This window comes from Mauremys reevesii, unplaced genomic scaffold (assembly GCF_016161935.1).
Source record: "Mauremys reevesii isolate NIE-2019 unplaced genomic scaffold, ASM1616193v1 Contig13, whole genome shotgun sequence".
Taxonomy (NCBI): Eukaryota; Metazoa; Chordata; order Testudines; family Geoemydidae; genus Mauremys; species Mauremys reevesii.
In genome coordinates, this window is record NW_024100749.1 from 900,986 (window position 1) to 913,670 (window position 12,685).

General features: G+C 50.1%; 1 pseudogene; it reads right to left on the reverse strand.

Annotated features, from left to right (window-relative positions):
* On the reverse strand, positions 1–11,979 carry LOC120392952 (annotated as a pseudogene).
* Between the last annotated feature and the right edge of the window lie 706 nt (positions 11,980–12,685).

Here is a 12,685-nt window from a genome sequence, read left to right on the forward strand (position 1 = left end):
GATTTTGTGGTTGCAGGTCTTTTTTTTTCCCCCAGTTATTTCAATGCTTTAATTGAGACCATAGCTAAACCGTTATAATCTGTAGCATGTGGTCTGGCATGCAGCAAACTGCAGGTGTTCCTGCAAACATTCATCACACATTTTGATTGCTGGTGTCCCACCAGCATCGATAAATGTCACCTGCCCCAGTTCAGAGTCCAAACAAACCTGGATCTTGCTGGGGTCCCAGCACAGGGGAAGGGCGTCAGAGAGGAGGTGAAAGCCTGGAACTGACTCCCCCCCCCACACACACACTGCTGCACAGATTATCTGAGGCTAGAGAGGCTGATTTCATGGTCCAGAGTGGGATATTCCCCACCCTCCATGTCTCAGAGACATAGTCTAACCCGGTATCCCAACCACACCCAGAGCCAGTGGCAGATTCTGTGGCACTATCTGACCCAGGATCCCCAGAGTCCTCCTGGCTCAGAGAAGAAAATGGCAAACAGGTTGTACAATGCCTGGGGCAGTGATGAGATTGGCTTCTCTGCCTCTCTCCCTCAATGCTCTCTGTGGTTTGACAGTCCAGAGGCTGCACCGAGTTGAGACCGGAAGCAAACTTCAGGGTCATAGAGACGGCATGACTGAAAGTCCACAGGGAGAGGTCATAGAGACAAGGGTGTGTGAGGCTACAGAGGTTGATCTCAGGGTCTCCAGTGAGATATTCTCTGCCCTGTCTCAGAAACACAGGTTGAGCCAAGATCCCCACCACACCCAGAGCCAGGGTCGGATTCTCTCCCCAGGGACCGAGCCCAGTGGGAAAGTGAAGATCGGGGCCTCGTCACCAGCATCGATAAATGTCACCTGCCCCCAATCACACTCCAGACAAACCCGGATCCTGCTGGGGACCCGGCTCAGGGGCAGGGGGGTCACAGGGGAGGTGAGAGCCCGGAACTGATCCCCCCATCGCTCCACAGCCCAGATCCCCCCCTCAGGGCTACGGCTGATCCCTCCCTTCCTCCTTACAGACTCTCTGGCCACTCCCACAGCCCAGAATCGCCCAGCCCCCACTCCACCTCCCAGCAATGTCTCCCCAAGGTGAATCCCTCACAGCCCAGCACACAGGGATCAGAGTCAAATCTCTCAGGGTTCTTGGGCAGTTGCTGCCACGTGTCTCCCCATCTCACACTTTTCCAATTCTCAGACAGGATGAGTTTGGGATGAGCCGTGTCTGGATCCAGAGTCACATACGCTGCGGGGAGAGAGAATCAGATTTTTAGGGGCAGAGCTTAGCCCTGGGGGAGGCTGGGACCATTTCTCACACTCCCCAGCAGCCGTGTTCTGGCTGGGACAGTCCTGGATCCCAGGGAGCTGCCTCTATCCTAGGCATGACACTGTGCAGACACATCACTGCAGTTCCTCTAATTGTGTAATGGGAGCCACTTCATTGTTTTTTCATTTCCTTGCAGAGGCTTCAGCTCCCCCTGCTTGGGCTGCTCCATTCCCAGCATCAGAGACACAGCCAGGAAGGTATCAGATGTTTTAGTGAGAAAGAAGCAGAGGAGGCAGGTACCAGCTTTAAATCCCAGAGCTGAGGTAACCTCCCTCTGTTAAATGCAGCCTCCACTCCCAAGCCAGGGAACAGAAAGGAAGGTGCAGCACTGGGGAAAAGCCAATTAAGACCAGAGAGTAGGAGGTGGCATTGGGCAGGGTAGCCCCATCCCCATCCCAGAGAGAAGGGAGGAGCTGGCAGCATCACAGGGAGAGCATCTCCCCAATCCAGGAAGCAGTGAGCAGCTCCAGTGGGATAGCCCAGCCCTGCCCACAGGAAAGGCAGGATGTTGGAGAAGAGCAATGGGGCGACCTCCTGCACGGGGGTAAAGCAGAGGGACGTGTCAGACCTCAGGGCAGAGAGCTCATTCGGGTGCTGCTTAGTGAGTGTTTCTGTTCATCAGCCTGGGCATGAACTCAGTACTAAGGATAGTCTCAGGAGTGTTTGTGTGACTTGAGTTTGAGACCGCCTCATTGTTCAATGGGTTTATTTTTAGGGCTGAGTGGGTCATGGTCGTGTCGATTTGGTTGGTAAATTTGGATGAAATCTCATGAAGATGTTTTCACTGGCATTTCCTCATAATTTAAAGATAATCTCTACCTGCAAACTCACCATGTCTGAAAGATTCTAGGGATTCCCATGTTTTTTTCTTCACTGTAGATGGCAGAGTGTCTGGAGAAGGGAGGGAGAAAAGAGACAAGATTTCATATTGTGGCAAATTGCTGGCACTATTATGATGGGTCTCGCGCTTTCTCTTCTTAAGGGGGGGGTTCAGGGCACCATTTCTTGCCCCTGAATCAGAATATTAATTGCCCCACTAGTGTCTTTGAGGAGGGGAGTGGAGAGGGAGGGACTTGGGCCCGCCCTCTACTCCAGGTCCCAGCCCAGGGGCCTGAGGATAGTGGTGAACCACTTGAACTGGTGGTTCCTTCCCCTGGGCTACTTCCCTCTCCTGCCCTTCAGCTTGTGGGGGGCTTCCTGCCCTCCCTCTGCACAAGCCAGGTGCCCCTTACCTAAGGTTTTGGGCTTCTTAACCCATTGCAGCACTTCTCCAAACTTTCCTCTGCTTCTCTTCAAACTGTTCTCTGCTCCAGCCAAACCTTCCTGCTCTAACAACCCACACTGTCTGACCTGAAGCGGGGGTTATATCATGTGACTCACGGCTGTGACTCTAATTGGCTTCAGGTGCTCTAATTGGCTTCAGGTGCTCTAGTTAATCTATAGCAAACCTTCCACCCTTTGCAGGGAATAAGGCTCCCTGCTAACACTATCCTGCTGCCCTCTGGCCATGCTGTATCACAATATATATATAGCAGCATCCCCACTCTGAATGCACAGCCCTGTGTTTTCATCATGACAGAGAAGCAGACTGAGAAGCCCAGAGACACAGTCATATAAAATATAGTCTGAGTCCTTCTCTTTACTTTCTCATTCAGGCACCTCCTAGCAATGGAACTAGCATCCTTGCAGCCTCACAACCATCCCAGGACACACAATCTGTAAGGGAGCTTTACTTTTCCCCTCCTTATCCCCTCCCACCCTTCAGACACCAGTTGGTTTGTCTCATTCACTTACTGCCTTTTGTCGTAACCTAGACCCAGGTCATGCAAAGATTTTGGCATAAAATTAAATTTACCCACTTTGACACTAACAGGATGTTGAATGTTTGCAAAATCCCGGCTCTAATTGTGAGCTGTTGCATCTGTTTACTCAGCATTTCTACAGAGAGCAGCATGATGGGCCCTCGTCATCCATAGGCAGAAATAGGAATAATAATAAAATCATTTTATCCATGTGAGCATTGAGGCAGGGGGAAGGTTGGCTCCATGGGCCTGGTTCACCCTTGTACCGGCAAAAGGAGAGAGGGGAGGGGTCATTTGTGACTCTGCTGTTCAGTGGCTGCAGGGGCTGGTGCAGACCTTGGCACAGGCAGAGGAAGTTCTGAACCCAGCAAGAGCTACATCCCTATGATAATGGCTCCTGTGTGTCTTGGCCAGTGTGCAGAGTGTCAGAGGCCCAGCTTTACACTGCCCATATCCATCTGTCCCTTGTCCACCCCTTCCCTCCCACTGACTCCCCCTGCAGCTGTGGATGCTACAGATTTCTGGAACAGTTCTCTGGTTGGTCAAGAGAAACACAGGTGGCCAAAATTAGGCTTAAAGAGAACAGACACCCATATTCTCCTGTCAAGGAGCAGTTAGCAAAGTCCAAAACCCCCTATGCGGAGAAAAGGGTCAAAATGACCTCTGCATAATCAGTGATAATAAACAAAACAGAAAAGAGAATTCTAACATGAAAATAGCTTGGACAGCTAAAGCCCTGACAATTAAAATGTTTATGCATGTGTATTGTAGGAATTATATCAGATACTTAATATTCATAACATTCAAAGGTGATTGGAAAAGAACTAATACACATATAATTTGAGTGTGTATGACACGTCAGGCACTGTACGGGGGAATTGGAGTGTCATAGGAGAAATTCCCCATGTCCTGCCTATGCCCCAGGAGAAGACAATGTGACAGTACTTCTTTCTGTATGTCTGTCGGTTCTTAGTCTAACAGTAATTGTAACCTCAAGGGATGCTTTAGGTACAAATAAATGTCTGAATTAATTAACCTGAGTGACTTGGATCCCAAGTGTGTGGCATTCTCACCCAACACACGGAAAGATGCATAATCTAATTATGAACCAATTGACCAGAGTAATTCTCTTCCCACGGTCTCAGAGGCTCATCCCAATTCCCCCCACCCCCCCCCCAGATACCTTCTCAGTACCTTTGAACTTCCTCAGAGTCTCCATTACAGTAACAGTTTTCTGAGAGAAATCACTGAGTCTTTTTTCCAGTTCAGGAGAAATCTCCTCTGGTTGCTGGAACTTCCCCTTCTCACACCTGGAGAGAAAAAAACTCATGTGATTATATTTCATTTAGTAACACGTTATATGTTCTTACTAGTGAGTCGCTGCTCTAATGGGCCTGATGTTGGAATTCCTCGACTTCTCCCAGCCTCAGAGCAGGTGCGACACAGGCCATGGCTGTGCAACCTTCCCCCCAAAGGTCCCATTAATATTCTTTAATCTGGCCTGAAGAGACCAGATCTGGTGATAAACGGGGAATTGAGTCTCCATGGCCAATTCATTGCTTGTCCTCCATGCTCTGATGGACAGGACGTTCCCATGTGAAGTTTTGTAGAAATCTGCTCACTAGGAATTAGAGAGACACCAACTCCCCCCTCCCCAGGTTATTCCACACAGGTCTCCAAACAGTCCTCTTGACCACTGCTGCCTTGGGCTGAAGGGTAACCAGGGCCCCAGCAGTGAAAGGCCAATATTCCATCCCCACAATCCTGAGGCAGCCAGTCCCCCAGGGACATGACATCTCTAGAATATAATACAGGTCAGTCTTTCCTGCTGAATGGATAATTCCAGAGTCTTCTGTAGAAGTGTGAGAACCTCAGGATGAAGTTGATCAAAATGTGACTTTCCCCACACATTTTGCTTTAGAGCCCTGGGGAGATGTGGTGCTAACTTCTTCTCCAAGCTCCTTCCCAGCATTGTGAAGTGTGAGGTGTACTGAGAGAGAGCCACATACCTGCTCAAGGTGCTTCTGATGTCCTAGAGGAGAGAGAGACAGAGACACAGAGAGAACTTCAGTCTCATCTGACAGACACTTAACTTTCCAGGGAAAGTATTTAGCAAGTATGGGGAACAGAAGCCATGTCCAGCCCAGGGCCATGGATTCCCTGAGCTAATGGGACTTTTCCATCTCTAATATTTCTATGTCTGTGTCAGGGTTCCCTCCTCACTTTGAACTTTAGGGCACAGATGTGGTGACCCACGTGAAAGACCCCCTAAGCTTATTTTTATGGTTAAAAACTCCCCAAGGCACAAATCTTCCTTGCACTTCGGATTAGGTAACACTGCCACCATCAAGTGATTTAAACAAACATTTAGGGAGAGCCACTTGGAGCTCTGCCTTCCCCAAATATCTCCCAAGCCCCTACACCCCTTTTACTGGGCAGGCTTGAGAATAATCCCCCAAGCCCCTACACCCCTTTTACTGAGCAGGCTTGAGAATATATCCTCACCAAATGGTACAGGTGAACATAGACCCAAATCCTTGGATCTTAAAACAATGAAAAAATCAATCAGTTTTTTAAAAGAATAATTTTAATTAAAGAAAAAAAAAGTGAAAACAGTTCCTCTGTAAGAGTAGAATGAAAGATAAGTTTACAGGCAATCAGATTTAAAACACAGAGATTTTCCCTCTGGGCAAAACTTTAAAGTTACAAAAAGAAAACCAAGAATACCCTCCCTCTCACTCAAGGGAAAACACAAGCCAGAATAAAAGTAAATTAACACATTTCCTTGCAAAATACTCACTAACTCTATAGGAGCTGGATCGCTTGCTGCCTTGATCTGTGTCCAGCAAAAAAACACACACACACACCAGGCAAAGACTTTCCTCCCTCCCAGATTTGAAAGTATCTTGTTCCCTTATTGGTCCTTTTGGTCAGGTAGGTTATGTGAGCTTCTTAACCCTTTACAGGTCAAAGAGGAATTAACCCTTAACTGTATGTTTAAGGCAGTCTGTAACTCTGCAAAGAACAATGGTCATTCACATGTCAGCAATGCACTCGCCAAGTTACACAGAGATCTCTGACTGATGGAGCCCAGTGCCCCTGTTTTAGGAGCTGTCCTGTCCCTGTCTTGGGACTGGGAGGATTTCAAACAGAGTCTCACCTGCAGGAATTCACCCGCTGGCTTCTGATACTTCCCCTCCAGCTCACTGATCAGCTCATTGAGATAGGAAATCTCCTCCCAGAGTTTGGTGACATTTTCATTCTGTATCTTCAAAATCTCCTTGTCCAGCTTTTCCAGCTGGGCCAGCAGGAGTCGCTCTTGTTCCTCCAGGAACTGCCACAGTTGCTGAAATTCAGACACAATTTTCTGCTTCTCCTTTTTTATCTGATTCTGTAAAGCAACAGGGGAAGTGCTGGTCAGGGACATGGCAGCAATGTGGGGTCCTTTCATGTACTCGTGTGCAGGAGGGAGAACATCTTGCGAACCCTAAGCTTTCTGACATTTGACTCTACCCGGTGGTTACTTGGGAGAAGTTTCTCTCTCACCTTTGGCATTTCTTCCCAGTGTCTCTGAAAAGGGATGTTTCCATATCTGATGTGGGTAGGACATTGTGTTATCAATGGCCCCTGAGAATGGAGATCAGGAGGCAGCATTACACTGACAGACGTTCAAGGGGGGAAAAGAATCAAGTAATTCAACAATGCAAGAAACAAAAGCCTAGGGTGACCAGATGTCCTGATTTTATAGGGACAGTCCCGATTTCTGGGCCTTTTTCTTATATAGGCTCCTATTACCCCCGACCCCGTCCCGATTTTTCACATTTGCTGTCTGATCACCCTATGAAAGCCACAAGGGCTAGAAATTAACTCATTCACTGAAATGAAAGCTGAGATTCTGCACATGAATCTAACAGAAAATCTAGGATCATGGCGAAGCATACCAACACTCATGTTTACCAAGGCCAAACAAACCTGCCACTGCAAGTCTTTGCAGGTGACTAACAACAGGCACCTACCAGATACTCCTGGCATTTCTCCTCTCCAGTCTCTTTAAATCCCAGCAGCTTTTCTCTCTCTTCCCTCAGAGTCTTCAAATGGGCCTGGATTTTTCCCTGTAGAAACAGAAATGATTCAGAGTTTTTATTTTGAGGGTTGAGGGTGTGTGTAGGGGGATGCTTTGCCACCCACACCCAAGGTGACATTGGTTCTAATCGGTTTATGACCTCAGGGCCACCAAGGAAAATGAAACCTGTGTCAGATCCAGGCTTGTTAGCAGTTTTGGTTCAGTCTTTTTAGTAATTAGATACCTCAATTATCCAAGCTTGGTTGGCATTTATTAATCAGTAGCACAGCATAGAACTGGAAACTGGGGTCACATGGTGGTGAATCAATACATTTACTTTTGAGAAGATTAAACTAACAAAGTGATACAAATCCCAGAAACCACCAGGGCTTGAAATATGGTCTGGGATTCTGCAAGCAGCCCAACCCCCAATTGAATTTGAGCCCTGGAGCCCTGGGGATTGTTCTGGTTGGACAGAACTGGTCTGAACATTAGGGCAAATCCCATTACACAGGCTGATTTGTGGTAAGAATGTCTGCGGTTTGCCCTCGTGCTGTCCTGAACACTTTCAGTAGAAATGCCTTTCTGGAAAGGTACCTTACAATCCTGCTCCTTAGTAAAGATCCCAGAAGCAGTGCATTCTGGACATTTTGAAAAGGCTGCCTGGTGGGATTAACGGAAACACTTTGGCTGGAAAAGCTCAGACTGACATCAATCAGCAATGCCAAGGGGTTAGTTTTGCTGCAAACAAGGCTAATCCTTGGGGTATTTGGCATGGACCTGTGTTGTATGGAGCCCTTTTGGGTGTGAACTCAAGGTTCTCAGCGTCCCACACAGTGTTTAGCAGTGAACTCCTCTAGTGCAGGCCAGCATCTGAGTTTAACCCCTCATGGAGCAGCACAGGAGTTCAGAATCCCAGTGGGAAACCTCCTTTCCTGCTAGACCTGGGGCCTTTATCAAGGTGTCTCTCCCTTTAACTGCTGCACTTCAGCACTGCTACCAGGGAAGCAGCCTGGCCTAGCAATTTGGGCCCTCGACTAGGCCCTCAGGGACCTGGGGTCCATTCCCCAGCTTATTGCTGACCTGTAACACTGGGCAAATCACTGTCCCTCTCAGTGCATCTGTTTCCCCTCCCACCTTTGTTTGTCTTGTTTATTTAGACTGTCACCTGCTGAGGGCAGGGATTGTCCCACAGTGTGTTTTGGACAGGGCCCTGCACAATCACAGTCAGATCTCACTCGGGGACTGTTGTGGCTACTGAGGTGAAAATACTACTAATAAAAACCAAGTTACAAATCACTAACAACAACTGATTGTAACTTCCTTCGCTCCACTCTGAAGGGAGCACTCTCATGTAGACAGGCCTCCAACTCATGTGATTAAACATCACTGATCATTTAACAGCTTCTGTTCTGTAGACAGTTCCCTTCTGTCACCAGTGGGAGCTGGGTTTGAAGAGGAACCAGCTTCCCAGAAAAAAATTCTCTCACATCAGACATCTTAAATTCTCCAGGGTTTTTTGCCTTGTTTGCTCCACCACCGTATCATTTACTTGTTATAGTGTCTGTCATACAATGAAGGCTTTACCCAGCTGAATAATGCAGTTACACTGGATTCCCTGCAGACCCTCAGGCTCAAATGACCTGAAGTGAGAAATGGTTTGGAAAAGAATTCAGCTTCTCAGAAAAAGGTTTCTCACATCGTACATCTTTAAAGTCTTCATGCTGCATAATTTACTTTTTATAATCTGTTTCATACAATGGAGGCTTTACAGAGCTCAGAGATGCAGTTACACCAATAGCCATGATAGGCAACTTGCTACGAGATTAATCTGTAATTAAAATCCAAAGTTATTACTCCAATTAATAGCTTAATAAGATATCCAAAATCTAAAGTGATTCCACTTAACAGCAATTCCTTACTTTGTCCTCCTAGGCAGTCTCCTCCATGGGAATCACCGGGTGAGCTCTGTGAGCCCGGGACAGATGGCAAACCAGATGGGTAGAAGTTTGGTATTCTTCACAGAACAGTTTCAGATGCTCCTGGTGTTCCCTGCACACCCTCTGCCCTCCTGATCCCTTTGCTGCCTCTAAACCCAGATGTTTCTATGTCTTTCACCAGCTGCCCATTTGGTCTGAGGTTTCTCTGTTGCAGTTTCTCATTACTGAGGGCCAGTGGCAGATTAAGACATGGGCCCACTGGGCTCTGGCCAATTTGATGGCCCCAGAAGCACCGGAACCTGTTTAGAAGGGGAGGGGGGCCACCAGCACCAGATCTGTGGCCCCACCTCCTGCCCCTCCTCTTCCCCCCAAGGCCCTGCTGGTGCCCCCTGGCCAGGCCAAAAGCAGGAGCTGGGATGAGGTAAGAGCTGCCCAGGGAGTCCAGGCTGCTGTGGGGAGCCCCGGATTCTCCATTGCCCTGTGTGGAGGGCCAGGGGCCTTAGAGCATCCCCCAGCCGGTGTCCCCACCTCCCAGGGTACACGGCTGGCGCCTCTCTGTGCCTACCTGAGGCTAAAGAGGAGACGTGTGGTGGAGTCATGCAGATTTCTCGGGATGGTTCTGGCAAGGATGAGCAGCCCTGCAGCCCACGGGAGGGAGGGACGAAGCAGCAGGGCAGCTGGCTGAGCTCCTCCCACACCACATGGGGTGGGACTGCTTTGCTTTCCCTCCTGCTGGAGCCCCAGTGCTGCTGCCTGCTTTGCGCAGACCATCCACTGAGGTGACTCGGGGGCATAGGCAGAGGGGATGGGTGGGACGCCAGCAGCAGGAAAGGCGAAGCAGCCCCATGTGGCGGGAGGAGGAGCTCAGCCAGCCAGGGCCTAGCACAATGGAGTCCTGGTCCATGACCGAGGCTCCCAGGTGCTATGATAATACAGCCAGACGTCTTTATGCTTCCTCCCTCCCTGGACTGAGAGCGCCGGTGCCAGGTGCTGCCACCAGAGGTATCCCGAGAAATGGGGGGGGGGGGGGCAGGGACCCCCCTCAGAGTCTTTTATTTGTGCCCCTCACTAGCCACAGCTACATGTTGGCTCTGACTACACCCATGTTCAAATGCGTGTGGGGGAGTGGGGGCTATTCCTGCCCTCCCCTGTTCTGGCGCCTCCTGGCCACCAGGGTGTGAGGGGCCCAAATGTTCTTTGTGGCCAGGGCCGCAATAAATTTTAATCTGCTTCTGCTAAGGGCAGGAAACATCTGTATCAGATCCCTCCCAGCACTGGCTGATGCAGGGTCAGCAGAAATTGTGCCCACACTCCAGAGTGACAGGTTCTGTGAAATACTCCAGACAGAGGGGACACATCGCTTCCTCCTGGAGACTTTCCATGGGGTTGTCTGCAGCCATGGCTTTCTCTGCGCAGCGTAACAGGGTAAAGTTCGCCTTCCTGAGCTCAGAAATATGCCCCACCTGCAGCACAACTGGGAGTTTTGTTTTGCTGTTTGCTAAGGGTCAAACACCAAAGAACTACACTGAGCATGTGGAGAGAGAGAGAAGCTTAGGGGGTTGAAAGCTAGTTAGCAATGACTCATGAAGTTGAGAGGTTCAAAGGACAATTTTGCAGCCATTGAACCTGAGTAATACACAGACACTGAGTTCAACCTTGGCCATGGGTAGAAATCAGATTTTTTGAAAGAGTCATAGGGCCTCTGTCAAAGGGCTATTGTTTATTTTAAAAGTGGAGGTGCCACGAGGCCCTGCCCTCTCCCTGGCCCTGCCCTGCTCCGTCTCTTCCCCATAGGCCCTCTCCCCAGCCAAGCCGAAAGCTAGAGCTGAGCTGGGGAGCCCAAGTCCCTCTGTATGCCCAGGATCGGACCGGGGGGAGAGAGCAGCCCCCAGCCCATGTCCCTGCCTCCCAGCAAGTAGAGGGTCTGCAGCTCCCCATCGGTGCCCACATGGCTCTTACCATGGCCTGGCTGCAGCTCTTCAGCCCCCAAATCAACCCCCCACCCCCGGCCAGGCTGGAAGCTGGAGCTGGGTCAGGATACGAGACATGCAGGGAGTTGTGGGGAGCTGCAGACCCTTCACCTGTCCTAGGCGGGAAGCCTGTGGGGTGGGGACCCGGGCAGGGGGCTGCTCTCGGCCCCCAACCATCCTGGGCAGGTGGAGGGTCTGTGGCTCCCCACTGCCCAGCCTGCCTTGGCTCCCTCTGTTCTTGTGCCCGTGTTTTCCGTGCAGCGGAGCGAGGGCGGCTGTGTCCATGATTAATGGGGATGCCCTGCTGGCAGGGCCTGGGCTGTCAGGGGAGCAGCTCGTTCCTTCCATTCCTGCCTGGCAGCAGCCAGAGGAAGGAGCCTGCAGGGCAGAGATTTAGGGGGAACCAGAAATCAGGGGAGAAAATCTGGGAACCGAGGTGACTCTGTGGCTCTCGGAGACCCTGAGTGTGTCCTACCTTGTATTTCTGGGCAGCGTCCTCCATGAGCAGCACCGTGTGAGATCTGTGCTGGGGGGATCTCTCACAAACCACACACACGGCTTCCCCGTCCTCTGCACAGAACAGATCCAGGGCTTTGCCATGCAACTCACACAGATTCTCTTTTCCTGGTTTGAAATGCAGTTGTTTGATTTTTTCCACTATATTTGCTAGTTGATAGTTATTCCGGAGAGCCCCTTTCCGGATTCGGGCTCTGCAGCTGGGGCAGCACAAAAGGTCATAGTCCCCCTTTTTCAATGTCTCACAGTACTGAGTGATTCAGCCTCGGCAGAAGTTGTGCCCACAGTCTATAGTCACTGGGTCCATCAAATATTCCAGGCAGATGAGACATTTCATTTCCTCTTGGAATTCCAGTACAGGAGTCACTGTGTCCATGACTGCTGGGATCTCTGAGCTTCTGTCTGTTCTGCATCAGAAATGGTTTTGCTGATAATGGGAGGTGCCTGTCCCACCTCATATCAGCTGCAAGGTGCAGAAGAGAACAGAGAGGCTGGGAGGAGGAGCAAGATGAGAAAAGAAGGAAGCAGGAATTACATAAGTAAGGAATGGGAGCAGCGGTTTGTAAAGACGCAGAAAGGGAATGAATGGAAAAGGGAGGAAGGAAACAAACTAACAAACACAAAAGCTTAAACTCAGGGTCTGTCTACACAGTACGTGTTCAGACAAGGGTCAGACTGGATTGTACCCCAGCGGCTAGCCCAAGCCGCTCCCTGGCTGCTGCAACCTCGCTGCTATTGGTAGTGTGCCAGCTCCAGCAGAGTCAGCATGTGTACGTCCACCCAGGCTGGGAATCACACCTGCCAGGTGCTGTGTAGCAGCCCTCAGTTGAACTAGGACAGTGATTCTCAAGCTATTGTACTGGTGACCCCTTTCACATAGCAAGCCTCTGAGTGCAACCCTCTCCCCTTATAAATTCCCCGCGGGCACTTGCAGGGGCTCTAGCCTGCGGGACAGCGGGACACACCACACTGCTCTTGCAAAGCCCCCTCGAACTGATCCAGGCTGGACTGCAGCCACCAGTCCCCAAAGAGAAGCGGGTGCTCGTTACCTTTGGCGTCTGCCCTTCGGGTCCTGCCACCTC